Genomic DNA, 4617 nt, shown 5'->3' with positions numbered 1-4617 from the left:
TCTTCTCATATCTGTGGTGGTGGTGGTGGTGGTGGTGTGTTGGTCTTGTATTATTGTATCTTTTTCTTCTCATCTTTGTGGTGGTGGTGGTGGTGGTGTTGTTGGTGGTGATGATGGTGGAGGTGGTGGTGATGATGGTGGTGGTGGTGGTGGTGGTGTGTTATTCTTGTATTATTGTATCTTTTTCTTCTCATCTTTGTGGTGGTGATGGTGGTGGTGGTGGTGGTGGTGTGTTGGTCTTGTATTATTGTATCTTTTTCTTCCAATCTTTGTGGTGGTGGTGGTGGTGGTGTGTTGGTCTTGTATTATTGTATCTTTTTCTTCTCATCTTTGTGGTGGTGGTGGTGGTGGTGGTGGTGTGTTGGTCTTGTATTATTGTATGTTTTTCTTCTCATCTTTGTGGTGGTGGTGGTGGTGGTGGTGGTGTGTTGGTCTTGTATTATTGTATCTTTTTCTTCTCATCTTTGTGGTGGTGGTGGTGGTGGTGTTGTTGGTGGTGATGATGGTGGAGGTGGTGGTGATGATGGTGGTGGTGGTGGTGGTGTGTTATTCTTGTATTATTGTATCTTTTTCTTCTTATCTTTGTGGTGGTGATGGTGGTGGTGGTGGTGGTGGTGTGTTGGTCTTGTATTATTGTATCTTTTTCTTCCAATCTTTGTGGTGGTGGTGGTGGTGTGTTGGTCTTGTATTATTGTATCTTTTTCTTCTCATCTTTGTGGTGGTGGTGGTAGTGGTGGTGGTGGTGTTGTATTATTGTATCTTTTTCTTCTCATCTTTGTGGTGGTGGTGGTGGTGGTGGTGTGTTGGTCGTGTATTATTGTATCTTTTTCTTCTCATCTTTGGGGTGGTGTTGGTGGTGGTGGTGTGTTGGTCTTGTATTATTGTATCTTTTTCTTCTCATCTTTGTGGTGGTGATGGTGGTGGTGGTGGTGGTGGTGTGTTGGTCTTGTATTATTGTATCTTTTTCTTCTCATCTTTGTGGTGGTGGTGGTGGTGGTGGTGGTGTGTTGGTCTTGTATTATTGTATCTTTTTCTTCCCATCTTTGTGGTGGTGGTGGTGGTGGTGGTGGTGTGTTGGTCTTGTATTATTGTATCTTTTATTTCTCATCTTTGTGGTGGTGGTGATGATGGTGGTGGTGGTGGTGGTGGTGTGTTGGTCTTGTATTATTGTATCTTTTTCTTCTCATCTTTGTGGTGGTGGTGGTGGTGGTGTGTTGGTCTTGTATTATTGTATCTTTTTCTTCTCATCTTTGTGGTGGTGGTGGTGGTGGTATGTTGGTCTTGTATTATTGTATCTTTTTCTTCTCATCTTTGTGGTGGTGGTGGTGGTGGTGGTGGTGGTCTTGTATTATTGTATCTTTTTCTTCTCATCTTTGTGGTGGTGGTGGTGGTGGTGATGGTGGTGGTGGTGGTGGTGTGTTGGTCTTGTATTATTGTATCTTTTTCTTCTCATCTTTGTGGTGGTGGTGGTGGTGGTGATGGTGGTGGTGGTGGTGGTGGTGTGTTGGTCTTGTATTATTGTATCTTTTTCTTCTCATCTTTGTGGTGGTGGTGGTGGTGGTGGTGTTGTATTGTTGTATCTTTTTCTTCTTATCTTTGTGGTGGTGGTGGTGGTGGTGGTGGTGGTGGTGGTGTTGTATTATTGTATCTTTTTCTTCTCATCTTTGTGGTGGTGGTGGTGGTGGTGGTGTTGTATTGTTGTGTCTTTTTCTTCTCATCTTTGTGGTGGTGGTGGTGTTGTATTATTGTATCTTTTTCTCCTCATCTTTGTGGTGGTGGTGGTGGTGGTGTTGTATTGTTGTATCTTTTTCTTCTCATCTTTGTGGTGGTGGTGGTGGTGGTGGTGGTGTTGTATTATTGTATCTTTTTCTTCTCATCTTTGTGGTGGTGGTGGTGGTGTGTTGGTCTTGTATTATTGTATCTTTTTCTTCTCATCTTTGTGGTGGTGGTGGTGGTGGTGGTGGTGTGTTGGTCTTGTATTATTGTATCTTTTTCTTCTCATCTTTGTGGTGGTGGTGGTGGTGGTGGTGGTGGTGTGTTGGTCGTGTATTATTGTATCTTTTTCTTCTCATCTTTGTGGTGGTGATGGTGGTGGTGGTGGTGGTGGTGTGTTGGTCGTGTATTATTGTATCTTTTTCTTCTCATCTTTGTGGTGGTGGTGGTGGTGGTGGTGGTGGTGTGTTGGTCTTGTATTATTGTATCTTTTTCTTCTCATCTTTGTGGTGGTGATGGTGGTGGTGGTGGTGGTGGTGTGTTGGTCTTGTATTATTGTATCTTTTTCTTCTCATCTTTGTGGTGGTGGTGGTGGTGGTGGTGGTGTGTTGGTCGTGTATTATTGTATCTTTTTCTTCTCATCTCTGTGGTGGTGGTGGTGGTGGTGGTGTGTTGGTCGTGTATTATTGTATATTTTTCTTCTCATCTTAGTGGTGGTGATGGGAAGGTGTTGCTGCTCTTGTATTATTTTTCTCTTCGTTTCTGTGCCGGTGGCAATAATTATTATTTTCCTCTTTTTTTTTTCATCCTCCCCTGCCGCGACCTAATGGACCTTCATGTGTTTTTTTCTTTTTTCCGCCGCGTTATCCTAATTTCCCCTCCCGCCTTGCACACATCAAGGGCAGCGCCACTCCCTCCAGACCTCAGTGCTGCCCCGGACATTACTCTTCCACCCCTGAGTCTCCCACAGCGTAATGGAAACGAAATAAGAGCATAATAATATTATAATACTCGCATTTCAATTGCCTAAGTGTCCCCTTATGCAGATCCATTTTCTTTGATGCACGGCAGTCCCTTGAACACAGTAGTGGCAACAATGCTAATTAAATCACTAATCATATACACCCTTCTATCGGATTAGCCTGATATAAGAATAATTAAAGTGCGACAGTAATACGGGACTTATAGTTGAGTAATCCTTTGTTAATTGGAGTTGTTGTTGGTGAGGAACTAGTTTGCATGGCGGAAACAATACTCGACGGGGGTGTAGGGCACGTGAGTTGCCTGCTGGCCAAGTGAGTGATGGGCAGAGGTGCTCCTTCATGCCCCGTGGCCGCCGCGTGTCGGGAGTGAGCGCGTGGAGGACTGGCGGTGCTGGTGAACCTGCTGAGCCTGTGACCGTGTGTAGTAGCCCGTATTTGTATACACATCAGCGCCGCAGTTCGCCTGTTGGAAAAGTCTCTCGTAGAAGTTGCTGGGATTTCCGTGGACTGTCTTGCGATGCTAGTGATAGTTTTACACACGGCTTCTGCATCTTGAACGGAAGAAACACACCCATGAAAACCCGATTAGTCTTCTCCGTGGCCTTGGAAAATAGTGTAGTCGTAGTGGGAGACCGATACGTGCGAGGATATGGACCAGTGGACGCCGCTCCGTCAAGGAGTATAGTGGCGGATGAGCGCGGATGTGTGGGTGAGTAATTGTGTGAAATGATATGTCTTTTCCTGACCCGTTGTGAGAGAGAGAGAGAGAGAGAGAGAGAGAGAGAGAGTATATTGGTAAGCATGGCGGGGACTATTTGCCGGGGAGGGACAGGGATAATGTGGGTGGTTGCTGCTGCTTCTGTGATGGCGGCGGCGGTGGAGGAGACGGAGGAGGGACGTGTGTGTGTGTGTGTGTGTGTGTGTGTGTTTTCTTGCCTATTTGTATTGGTATGTAATTAACTTCATGTTGTAATGTTGCGTATTTCAACACGTTTTGTAATGTATTTCCTTATCTTTTTTGTTCTCTTGACACGATCCAACGTGTGTGTGTGTGTGTGTGTGTGTGTACTTGCTAAAGCACAGGCTATCACGGAAGACAAAAGAGCATCAGTAGGAGAAACTCTAGCGTTAAGTTGATCATTGTGTTGGCTGGCGTTGAGGAGGAGGAGGAGGATTTGTCGGATATTTTTTTTCTCATGTAATGATGAATGGTGTGTTGCATGTTGTTGGGCCACGAGTTTCCCTCCCTTTCCACCGCCATTATCGTACGTCATGTTTGTATTTTGTCGTTTAGGCATAAAGGAGATGATCATTTCGTTAACATATTTTGATGGACAAAGAAAACAAAACAGTACCGCTGACCATATTCTCAAACTTATCGCTGCCTACGCCCTCACATTTTACAAAGCTTTCTTAGACGTTGTGTTTTATGATTATTTTTTTCAGCCGTAGTTTTTTCAGCCGAGTGACAGTCAGACAAGGCTGCTGCTCCCTGATCGTAAAGAAACTCTTCTGAAAACCCGTCTAATCTTTTGTGGCATTTCGAGTACATTGTGTTGTGAAAGACGAAAGCTTCTGAGAATACGAGCAGGGAGATACGAGAATGCGAGGCTTAACTAAACTATGTAACTAGCGATCGTTGGGTGCGCGGAAGAATACACCTAGGCTAGTGAATTGCTTGTTTACTTGATAGCACGTCCATCTTTATTGCTTCACACCTATACAAGGGCAGTTACTAAAGAGATATGTTAGAGGAATACAAAGAAACAAACGCACTAATATGAATAAAACATGGGAATGAGTAGGTAGGCTATTTGTCAAAGTGTTCTCCTCCAATAAATTTTAGTCTCCGTATGTGACGTTTGTTAAAATTATGGTCTTCTCCCCCCCCCCCACCTCTCTCTCTCTCTCTCTCTCTCTC

Source organism: Eriocheir sinensis, unplaced genomic scaffold, assembly GCF_024679095.1.
Source record: "Eriocheir sinensis breed Jianghai 21 unplaced genomic scaffold, ASM2467909v1 Scaffold1332, whole genome shotgun sequence".
Classification (NCBI taxonomy): Eukaryota; Metazoa; Arthropoda; class Malacostraca; order Decapoda; family Varunidae; genus Eriocheir; species Eriocheir sinensis.
Note: the sequence above shows the minus strand (reverse complement) of the source record.